Here is a 12,598-nt window from a genome sequence, read left to right as displayed (position 1 = left end):
TTAACATATTTTAGCAATTTAACCTTTTCTTTATTTTTTATTAGGGGTCATATCCAGTAGCAGTGAGAGAGGAAAAGAGGTATGTGGTTCACGTGATGTACTCTACCACTAGAGTCACAGACTCAGCCCTGTGCTAGATTATTTCTAATTATAAGGCATAATGAAAAGATTTCTTAAGGCATTTCATGTAAGAAGAGGAAGGATAACTTACATAGACACAGGGAAACCAAAACAACTGTTCCATTTATGAAGCCGGCTTCTTGGTCTGCCTTCATTCCAGTACCACACACTTTAGATTACTATAGCTGATTTCTATAAGAAATTACTGGATAATTTCAAGATATGGATTGCGATGCCTGTCTTTTTTCCCCTTAGAATCATTTCACTTATTTGTAAAGATTTATGACTCCGTGACAATTTTACAGTATTTGTGGCATATCCTTGAAGAATGTCATAGGATTTTGAAAAAGGGCTGCCTTGACTCTACATAGAGCTTTGGGTAGGATTGTCATGAGTGGGACGGGGATGGTGAACATCCCACTGTGTTTGGAACCTGTTCCTGTCTCTGTCCTCAGGGATCACTCCTAGTGGTGCTGGGTGCAAAGGATCAAACCCAGTTTAGTCATGTGCAAGTCAAGCACTTTATTCACTGTACTATTTCTTCTAATCCCAATATTAAACTTTCTAAGTCGGGAGTGAGCCCAAATACAATGCCCATCTACTACAAATTATGCCACTGGGCTTCCTGCATTAAGGGACAGGAGTCAGCATACCCAAAATGCAAAAGATAAGCTTCTCCCTGGGAAAAATCACCTTTGTGATCATGACCTCTCTTCAGCGATGTAACTAGGATTTTCATTTTAATCATGATAATTGTTCCCATCTATGAACATAGAATATGTTTCCATTTCCCTGTTTTCTTATATTTTAAAATCTATATATGACTTTTATTAAGTTTTTACCATCTTTGTTATTTCCTCAGTAATTAATTTGGAAGGATACAATTGTTAGTGTGATTGTTGATTTGATTTCTTTCTCTTCTACCTCATTGCTTACCTGTAAAAATGTGACATATTTATATGTATTGATTTTGTAGCCAGCTTGCTTTCCTAGACAAGTTTATAGTGTCTAGAAAGTTTTTGGCCAATTTAGAGTTTTTTGTGTGTGATAGCATGTTATTTGTGAATGTGAAAGATTCACTTCTTTTTACCATTTGAATTGCTTTAATACCTCTCTTTCTTACCTAATTTCTGTAGCAAAAATTTCCAATACAAAGTTGAAAAGAATGGTAAGAGTGGGTATCCTTGTCTTGTGTCTGATCATAAAAGAAAGGCTTCTCTTTTTCACCATTAACTATGATGTTAGTTGGTGTTTGCAACACCATCACTATACCGAGGTAATTTCTTCCTATTCCTGCTTTGAGTGTTTTTATCATAACTGAATCTTATAAGTCTTATAAAACATTCTTTCTGCATCTATTACTTTAATCATACAATTTTTATCTTTCTGTCTGTCAAAGACTCTATGGAAAACTGGCCCCCTAACAAAAGAATCCCAAGGTTTAGCTATTTACCTAGGTAAAATAGTTAAGACGTTAGAATGCAAAGCGTTTGCAAATGTACACCCAGAAAAGAACAGAATAGCAGGAGAGAATAGAATAGATGACAGATATCTGCCAGCTGTACCTGTACACCAGGCAAGCATAGAATAAGACTATTTACGATCTTTAAGATGAAGGGGGCAAACAAAAAAAAGGATGGGAAACTGTTACAGGCTTTCTTTCTTACTTTATTTGGTTTGGGGGCCACACCTGGAGGTGCTCAGGGTTACTCCTGGATCTGCACCCAGGAAACACTCATGATGGGCATGAGGAAACATATGGCATGTTGGGGAGGGAACCCAAATTGGCTTCATGCGAGGCAAGTGCCTTACCCCAGGTTGCATTCTGATAGGCTAAATGAAATACCCTAGCCTCTACTCTTTACCTATTAAATACTGAAGTGCTTATTAATTACCCTTATGTCTCTGTCAGCTTAAACAATATCTCACCAATTGAAAGCCTCATGGATAAGGGAGAAGAATACTGTGAGTTCAAAGCTGGCTGCCCAGACTTGTTTTCTTATAAGTTTGTTTGTCTCATCCTCTTGAGACCAACTTCCGCTGGATGGAGGTCTAAAATGCCAATCCAATCGGCTTTATTCATTCACATCAATTGGCAATTTCTGAGTGCAAAGTCAGGAGGGGCCACACCTCCTGACTTTGCACTCAGAAATTGCTCTTGATGGTACTAGAGGGAACATATGGGATACCAGGAACTGAACCCGGGTTAGCCACATGCAAGAAAAGATAGTACTCTAGTACCCTCTATACTATCTCTTCAGCCCTGTATTATCCTTTTACTGTGCTGTTAAGCTCATGTCTTAAGATTTTGTTGAGTATATTTGTCTATTTTAATTAGAGATGTTTGTCTATAATTTTGGGCTGGAGCGATAGCACAGCTGTAGGGCATTTGCCTTACAAGCAGCCAACATGGCCAACCCAAGTTCGATTCCTCCGCCCCTCCCGGAGAGCCCGGCAAGATACCGAGAGTATCTCACCCGCACAGCAGAGCCTGGCAAGCCACTCGTGATGTATTTGATATGCCAAACACAGTAACAACAAAGTCTCCAATGGAGACGTTACTGGGCCCGCTCGAGCAAATTGATGAACAACGGGAGTACCGTGATGGTGACTGTCTATAATTTTATTTTTTCAGTGATGTCTTTGCTTTCATGTGACAGTAATGAGGGCCTCAGAATACCTGTTCAGATGAATTCCTGTTTCTTCAACTTTCTGGAAGAACTTGAGAACAATATATAGATTCTCTTTGAAGGTTTAGAAGAACGCATTTATAAACCCATATGCATCTGGTCTTTTGTTTGGGGGAGATAGTTGATAATTATTGGGATTTTGATGCTAGTAAATAATCAGTTCAGATTTTCTACTTCCTTCTGATTTAGTGTTTGGAGACTGTAGGATTCTAAACCTTTATTCGTTTTTTTCTAGTTCTTTAATGCAGTGACATAAAGTTTTTTCATATTAATCTCTTATGACCTTTTGCATTTATATGGTTTTGTTTTTCCATTCAAATTTTTAATTTATCCACCTTTTATTATTTAGCCTATCAGTTTTTTCTCTTCTTTTTTTTTCTTGAGTTTAGTTAAGGATTTCAGAGCTCCAGTTTAATGATCCATGCTCTATCCTTGTATCTGATGCTATGAAACTGTAAATTCAAAAATCCATTATAATTTTGTAGACAAGTCTTAAAATGGGGGTAAACTGGTAAAACTTTTTAAAAACATAAACATTTTAACCATTTTACATGCCAGAGAAAATACTTAAAACCCACAAATGAAGTGACTTATCCAAATCATTCCACTAAGAGATGGGCATGTTTAAGGTGCTAAATGTGCAATGTATTAATATACAGCAATAACAAACTAAAACAAAATTATTATCTCATAGATAAATTTTAGTATAACTAGAAAGATTCTTCTTTGGGGTCCAGAAACACCGCAGTTTCAATTTCCATCTCACACAGCACCCCAAGCCACTGGGTGTCCTGGTTTCATGGTTGCCAGGCATGAGCAGTCACTCCATATGACATCATGAACATTCTCTCATGAACAAGAAGGGGTATAAGGATTTAGGGCACTTTGGAGGTATAGAAGAAGAAACTCTGTACTCCAAAAACATAAACATTAGCACTACTGTAAGCCACACTACCCTGGTAACAATTTTTAAAAAATGATAAGAAAATGATGATAAAATTTTGCCAGATAGGAGAAAAGGAATGGAACTTGAGGTACTTACATTATGCGAAATAGTGAGGAAATTAAAGAGTTTCACTATTATGTGTGATATAAACAGTACAACTGATCCCCCCCCCAAAAAAGAGAAGCAATAAAACTATTCCTGGAAGGCAAAGGGTGGTAGGTGGGAGGAATAAGTAAAGGGATCTTTTTGGTGATGGAATGACTCTGAGAAGCTGGTGGGAGGATGCAGTGAATCTTGTCCAAACATTGTGGTACAAAGGTACCTTCTTAAATACTCTAATAATAGATCAACAAATGATTAATTATTAATAAGCAAAAAAGGGGAAAAGGAGTAGCTCCTTCATGGGTGTTTGTTGGTGGTGGTTTTTTCTTTTTTCCCCGCCCCCTTTTTTTTTGAGTACTGAGTAAGTTTGGTCCAGCATATGACAAAAGTACACAATACTCTTCCTCAAGGATACTCTAATCTTTTCTCTCTTGTTATTGACAAGAGAGAAAAAAAAACAATTTCATTTCCTCTCTCTTCTTCAGTCCTCAAACTAACTAGCAATAATCTTTTTCTTATTTTAAGTATACAAACACATCTTGCCCACAGAGTAAAGATAGTTATCACAGTACTCTATAGACTGAATTTGCAGGGAGGAGTCTGACATTGTAATATGTCTTTTACATTAAAACTTTGTCTTTTATTTTGACCATTACTTATCACTTCAAAGTTCCAAGAACTCCCTCTAATACAGCAATCAACTGATGTGAGTAACTGTTTTTTTTTATTACTATTATTTTAATGTAGGAGTATTGCTAACTTTTCTTTCTTAATTTGGGGGGAAAGCAGTGACTTCTCTTAAGCAATGAAATCATAGTTTTGATCTTGGTGGAGCTCTGGAATTAGTGTGTATTCCATTTTTTTGTTCTTATCCTAAAATTTTGGGAGAATGAATTTACTTGGAGGTAAATGTGGCTAGTCTCATTCAGGATGAATGTGGTGAAGGCTATCTGAATAGGAAAGTACAGATTCTACCCTGCTCTAGCAAAATGTAGGCCAGTGCCTTGAGAGAAAGAAAGAAAGAAAGAAAGAAAGAAAGAAAGAAAGAAAGAAAGAAAGAAAGAAAGAAAGAAGAGGAGGGAGGGAGGGAGGGAGGGAGGGAGGGAGGGAGGGAGGGAGGGAGGGAGGGAGGGAGGGAGGGAGGGAGGGAGGGAAGGAAGGAAAGAAGGAAGGAAGGAAGGAAGGGAGGGAGGGAGGGAGGGAGGGAGAAAGAGAGAGAAAGGGAAAGAGAGAGAAAGAGAAAGATGGAAGGAAGGAAGGGAAAGAAAAAGGAAGGAAGGAAGGAAGGAAGGAAGGAAGGAAGGAAGGAAGGAAGGAAGGAAGGAAGGAAAGAAAGAAAGAAAGAAAGAAAGAAAGAAAGAAAGAAAGAAAGAAAGAAAGAAAGAGAGAAAGAAAGAAAGAAAGGCCCAGTGAATTGAAAGGGAAAAGACAGGTGAAAGGCTTGTAACTTTCAGCTATGAAGTCTTTATTTAAATAGGTGTCCAACTACCTATCCTAAAATATCATATAAGGTAGAAAAGGGCAAGAAACCCCTCCCAGACTAAGTTTGAAGCAACTTGCAAAGCTACATCATAGAAGAAATGACATAGAATGTCTTTAAATTCATAGTTTAAATGACAGTCTCTTCATCAACTTTCTACCTTATCCTTTGGAGGCACTTTTTTCCTCTGTGCTCTTTTGCTCAGAATAAGATGAAAGTCAAAATACAGAATTCCAGTGAACTCACTAATCCCCACAGGGCTAGTCCAAATGGCCCTAACATGCCCCCAAATTAGACTTTACTGCCCAGAGCTAGTAAAGTCTCTGTCACTCAAAGTTTCAGATGGAAAAATCAGATTCCAAACCTCAACGGAGAAGACAAAGACAGATATATTATCTGGGCAACATTAAGACAGGGTATTTTTTTCCTGTATTTCTTTTTCAGTGTAGAATCATCATCCAGTGATCTAAACCTCATGTTTAGAACCCTGAGAGTCATTTATTCCGAAATGCTCTGGTTTCATTTGTCCACGAAGTGGGTAATAATGTACTCTTTCCCAAAGGGAGCAGCAGCAAGAATGGAAACGTAATTTATTTTTTATTGCTGAGTAGGGCTTTTTCAAATGATTTTTGCAGACGTATCTTTAATAGATTTTCAGACATATTTTATTTGTTGAAAAACTTCCATGCCCTTGCATAATTTCACTTATTCGATGGAAACCACAGTTTGGGGAATTGTTTGCAGCCACTTATTCAGCCCTTTGAATGAGCCATATTTATAACATGAATTGATTACTTTGTCCATTTGGAGATCAGCTAGGATGAACAGGGATTGCGAGAGAGCGTGTTTCAGATCCTTTTTCTGCCTTCACTTGCTCGGGGGCCTTTTGTTTCTTTAGCGCAGGATGCGAGAAGCTTGCACTCAGGCCTCTTAGGCTTCTGTGCTTCTGCTGCAGAGATGCCAAGAAGTCAAGAATCAATGAGGACACAGTGTCACTGAGGGCACATTTCATTTCAAAGAGCACTCCCAGAGGTCTGTTTATACACAGAACAAAAAAAATCCAGAATTGGTTAGTTACTGGCCTGGGTTCAGGGGATTGACAATGGCCCTGGCCAGTATCTTAGTGGGGGGCTTTTTTGTTCGTTTTTGCCATTTGTCTGAAGATGGCTAGCATGGTCATCATACCCATGAAGAAGAGTTAAAGGACCACTTCAGCACAGTCTGTCCATTCCTTTTTATTACGAAATTTAAAAACAAAACAAAACGAAGCAAAACACCTTTTCCAGAAGCCTTCTGTTAACATCCAGTTACCTCCATTAACCCTGATCCCAACCACCCAATCACTCCTTGGCCTTATATTTTGTCTCCCACATTTTTCTCCCTACTTCCATTCTATCTTTTCTTGGTATAACAACCAGAGTGAGCATATGCATATAGAAATCAGATGGCAGCACCCTTCCTCTGAATTCCAAGAGTCCCCTACCACATTCAGTAAAATCTATGCTCTTCATAGGTCCTAGAAAGCCTGCATCAACTGATCGATCACCTTACCTTCATGGGATGTCACACCAGCTGCAGAAACTTATCACTCCACCTCTGCCACAGTGCTTCCTACTATTTTTATCTAAATAGTCAGCCCTTCCCCAGGGCCACCCCCAAGAAGGACTTTTGCATTTGTTCCTCCCTCTGGGATTGTGTGCCTAGTGGATTTAGAGCAGTACCTTGCTAGGACACAAGAAGACCAGGAAATCAGGACCCTGGTTGGCTATCTTTAGCCCTGGTGTTTGAGTTTCACTGAGATTAGTCTGGTGGCCCCGTGTAGAGTGGGATCCCACTCTACGCCCCGCTGACACCACCTCCTGCCCACCTGAGCTCTTTACTTCCCTGTAACACCAGCACATTGTACAATGCCATGAGACTCAGTTAAAATATATATTATATATGAATTAGCTAGGCAGTTACACCCACCAACTTCCCCTGGTGCCATGTAATCCCATCAAGGGCCAAGATCCAGAGACTACAAAACCAAGCTCCCGGAAGCTCATCTGGTTCAAATTTATTGTCTGGTTCTCACTCTCAGAGAACCCGGCAGGCTACCATGAGTATCCTGCCCACATGGCAGAAGAGGAGTTAGTCAAAACTGAAAAGAGGGGGCTGGGGCGATAGCACAGCAGGTGGGGCATTTGCCTTGCACGCAGCCGACCTGGGTTCGATTCCCAGCATCCCATATGGTCCCCTGAGCACCACCAGGAGTGATTCCTGATTTTTGAATCAAAGAGGAAAATTTCCAGGGGAATGTAGTGTCCTGGGAGATATGGGACAGTGTGCCGTGGGAAAAGCACAGAGTCACATATAATTTCATTCTGTCCTGGTTCTTTCTACCACTTACCACCTATTATACCTTGGGCAGTTGCCTTTATTTCCCAGAGCCTCAGTTTTGACATCCGTAAAATGGGTGCAGCAATTTCTGCCCTGGGTTTATTAAGAGGACTCCATCAGACTTACGTGTAAAAGAGCACAGTGCCTGACCAATCTGTCTCTTGAGTTCGAAACTCAATTACTCTACTTGTCAACAGGAAACGCCTATTGGAAAGAGTTAGCTGAGAGCAATTCCTTCCTCTCTGGAATGGCCAGAGTTTTCACAGGAACATTATTACTGCAGAAGAAGTGTTGTTTGGAAGTCCAGAGGACACAGCAGGATGTGATCACCCAATGCTGCATCTAAGGAAGAACAATTTTCCAGCATGGATGATGGTAACCCTTTGTCAAAAGAAATCCTGTGCCTTCAGTCCATTCAAATTCAGGAATAATTCAGAACGTAATATACTTGCATAGAATACAGGGAGCGAACAGCATCTCAGCCCTGTGCATGCAGTGCGCATGAGTGACAAGCCTGGAAGAAGCTGAGCACACAGGTCGCTCACAGGGCTCTGGATGTTTCTACCTGAGCTCTATGTCTAATCACCAAACCTTCTCTGTCAACCATTTCCAGTGGATATCTGTCTTGGAAGCAGGTCACAGGGTCAATTCTCTCTTTTTCATTTAATTCCTTTTTAAAATTTGTATTGCATCAACATGAGATCGACAGTTACAAAGTTGTTCACAATTGGGTTTCAGTCATACAGTATTCCAGCACTCGTCCCTTCACAAGTGTATGTTTCCCACAACCAATGTCCCTACTTTCCCTACTGTCACCCCCCACTGTAGCCTGTCTGTATGGCCAGCACTTTTCTTCTCTGTCTCTGTCTCTGTCTTTCTCTCTTTCTCTCTCTCTCTCTCTCTCTCTCTCTCTCTCTCTCTCTCTCTCTCTCTCTCTCTTTCTCCTTTGGGGCATTGTGATTCTATTGACTCTTTTCTTGGTCTACCCCTTATCTAGAGGAAGTGGAGTCACTCACCCTCCCCACTGCAAAGACCTGCATTGCCCAGGGAAGTAGATATTGACCATAGAGGGCAACTGAGCATGTGAAACATGCTAAAACCAAGTAGAGATGGGGTAAGACAAAATACATTGCAGACTTCTATTACTTCGGATGGAAACTATCACACTAATCCCTTTTAATATTGGAATAAGAGTCTTTCAGTTATATTAAGTTAAATAGATCATACAAGTGAAATTAATTGTACTAATTCCATTTACGGTTCACATTCTATTTCTGCTGTGTAGCACTGTCTGGCTAATGCATCACATTATATTGTCATTGTTTCATCTGTCTCATGTCTCAGACACAAGTTGCTTGAGGAGGACAAGAAGATAGCTTTCTAGTTCCCAGAGAAAGACTTTTGATGTGAGAAATATTTCAGACAAATGCTGGTAGAATGACGGAAGCTATAGCAACAACAACAACAAACAAATACAATTAAGCGATGGTTCTGAAATACAAAACTGCTTGGAATTATATGCTATGAATTACTACTGAATCATCCACTAATCCTGATGGTGCTTTGATGACTTATAAGACATAAGGTCAGTGTGTATGCACCTCTCTTCCTGCAGGTATGAAATAAATGAACATTCCAAAATCTCACTATCCTTGTGCATGTGAACTTGCACATCTATCTTGCAAGTAAGGAGTAGGGGTTCAGGGAAGGAAGCTACTAATTTATGCAATGTTCAAAGTGTTGTTCTTAGAATTTAGCTGTTCAGTCAGCTGTTTCATTTATTTTTTGCTACCCAATGGGCAATCCAAGGACCAGAAGCATCACCTGGGAGCTTATTAGAAATGAAGAACTTCCTGTTGCTTCCCAAGCATACTGAATCAGAACAAAGTCTCCTGTTAATTATCTGCACTCAAAACTTATAAGTCTAAGCTTGAATTTTGTTTCTCTTAAAGAAAGAGGAGAGAGAGAGAGAGCGAGAGAGAGAGAGAGAGCGAGAGAGAGAGAGAGAGAGAGTTACTCGGGGAGTAGACTATTATTCCTTTTCATCTTTTTCATTCTTTACACTTCCTTCTTTTTTTCTAAAAGTGCATTGAACACTCATTTTCTGTAAGATCTATCCTGGACCCTGACCTGGGAGGATAATCTGAGGCATAGTTCTGGATTCTGTGATTCATTCTTCCACTACAAAGCCCTCATTCTTTGTGGAGCTGCAGGTTTCCCTTTGTACCATGTTCCAGAGGACTCTGCAGGAGGCACAAATGGGGGTGAAGAGGCCAGAAGTAGTAAAAATGACTCCATACATCAAGCACCTGCTTTGTGACTCATGCATTTGAGGAACTTAAAGGCACAGAGTCAGCCAGCACTGTCCTTCTTTAAAAGAAAAAAATTCCTCCCCAACCTCCCCATTTCCATTAAGACCCAAAATTCTGCAAAACATCTCTCAGCTTTCTGGCCCCCAGGCTCAGGTTCAAGTGAGTATAATTCTCTTTGGTTTGGATCTCTGAGGGTAAAGTGAGTATTCTTACTCCGGGGGATATAGATATTTTTTTTAGTGACAGCTGCAGATTCTTGGAGAGCAAAATCAATTCTAATTCCATTTTAGCAGCCATCCTCAGATGCTCTATGGCTTGCAAATTACAGTGAAATCTAGATTAACTCTCACTCAAGTTATCACAAAATTCAACCATCTGAGCTCTTTCCCGCTATTTCTATAATTATAATTGCATTCTTTGTGAGTCAAATTTTTTTGAGTACTTATGGTATTTACTATAAAGAATGCAAAGCTAAGCCAGGAATGTGGCTCAGAGGTAGAACACATGCCTCATGTATAAAGTCTTGGGTCTGACCCTAAAAAGTGCAGAAAATCTGCTTTTCTTTGCTTTGCTTTGCTTTTGCTTTTTCAGATTCTTGGGTCTCCATGAAAATGGGCAGGTTTAGAAAGTTTCTTTCTTGGAGAGAAGGACAGCATTGACTTTTCATTTCATCTAAACACACCTAGCATAGAAAATTCACGAAGCAGGTATCTCTAAATTCGCTTCATGCGTGGTACCAATTTGTGCTTTTTCTGGCCTCTCCCAAATACTTTGTTTAAAATACTGGGCACTTGGATACCACAAACTGTTCTCATGTATACATTATTCCAACACCATGCCCTCCACTGAATGCCCGTCTCTGCCCCACAACCTTCCACCCCCCCCACCACCACCACCAGTGTGGTAAGCTCTGTTCAGAATATATATTTGAAGAAAAAAAAAGAGAAGAAGGAATGGAGGGATAAGAAAGGAGGAGCAGAAAAAAATGTAGGAGGAAACGAAGGAAATGGAAGAGGTGAGAGAAGGAGAAGGAGGAGAAGGAAGAAGAAGAGGATAAGGAGGAAAAAGAAGAGAAGGAGGAGAAAAAGGAGGGAGAAAAAGCAGAGACAGAGTCAAGAGATAGCTCAGCAAGTAAAGTATCTGCCTGCGGTTAGTTTTGAGGAAACAAGTTCTTCCCTAGTACTATCATATGAACTGAGCACAATCCTGGCAATTTTGTTGTTTGTACCTGGCAGTTCTTCCTTCTGGTCTCCCCACTAACAGGTGATTTCTGGCTGCACATAGCCATGTGTGTGCATGAGCACTGCAACGAAGATATGTACAAGCAATATGACCAAGACTGCAATCCCCTCTGAGCTTGTGTGTGAGCGCCTCACTGTAGTGCACAACAAAATACTCATGAGGACCACAAGTAGAAGATTCCCAGGCAGCACCAGCCTGATTTTCAGCACCCAGCAAGCACTACTGCCAAAACCATGACATCACAAGCCAGCATGTGTACATCCTCTGGGCATCAAAACATTAGCAAAAGAAAGGGCAATTAAAGTGTGTGTGTGTGTGTGTGTGTATATATATATATATATATATTATATATATATATATAGTCCTTCCTAAAAAAAATAGTTATGTAGACAAGTAAGAACTTAAAACTTCTCATAGTTGCCTGTAACTTTCTTACAAAGAGATTATTCTACAAATATTTGGCCTCACAGGTTCTATAGCCCGGATAGATCCCTGTTTATCCCACTCCAAAACCCTGCTCTCTGTACACCAGCTTCAAGGCTTTTGTCTAGAGCATTCTTCATATTTCTCAGCTACTCCACCCCACGTTTTTTGAAGGATGTTTAAGAAGTTCCTATACATCCTTCAGAACTCAGTTCAAGAATCACTTCCTCAGGAAACCTTCCGGTTTCCCAACTTGCTTCATGACCTGGGCCCCCACTCCGTACTCTCAGCATCTGTCGTGTCCTTTTTCCTTCTTCACACTTAAAGTCCCTCACTTATTCTTTGTGGTAATTGCCTCTCTCTTCCGATGCAGGCTCAATACTATAGGCAATGAGAATCTGAACAAAAAGTCAGTCAAAAAAATTCAGGCACACCTGTGTTTATTGCAGCACTTACTATAATATAGCCAGGATATAGAAACAACCCAAATGCCCAATCAATTTTAGATCAGTAGATACAGACATGGTGGCACAGACACACACACACACACACACACACACTATATATATATATATATATATATATATATATATATATATATCCCTCTCGGAGAGCCTGGCAAGCTACCGAGAGTATTCGATATGCCAAACACAGTAACAACAAAGTCTCCAATGGAGACGTTACTGGGCCCGCTCGAGCAAATCGATGATCAACGGGAGGGCCTTTACCTTTTTTACATATATATATATATATATATTCTTTTTGGGTCATACCCGGCAATGCACAGGGGTTACTCCTGGCTCATGCACCCAGGAATCACTCCTGGCAGTGCTCAGGGGACCATATGGGATGCTGGGAATTAAACCTGAGTTGACCACGTACAAGGCAAACACCCTACCCGCTG

The 12,598-nt window shown here is 40.2% G+C and overlaps 1 non-coding gene across 1 annotated transcript; it reads right to left on the bottom strand.

The window, feature by feature from the left end:
- Positions 1 to 688: 688 nt before the first annotated feature.
- Positions 689 to 850, bottom strand: LOC130027029 (U1 spliceosomal RNA). Its single transcript, XR_008792973.1, has one exon. It is a non-coding gene; the product is annotated as a U1 spliceosomal RNA (small nuclear RNA).
- Between the last annotated feature and the right edge of the window lie 11,748 nt (positions 851 to 12,598).

This window comes from Sorex fumeus, unplaced genomic scaffold (assembly GCF_029834395.1).
Source record: "Sorex fumeus unplaced genomic scaffold, SorFum_2.1 ptg000035l, whole genome shotgun sequence".
Lineage (NCBI taxonomy): Eukaryota > Metazoa > Chordata > Mammalia > Eulipotyphla > Soricidae > Sorex > Sorex fumeus.
Note: the sequence above shows the minus strand (reverse complement) of the source record. Positions and strands in the feature narration are given on the sequence as shown.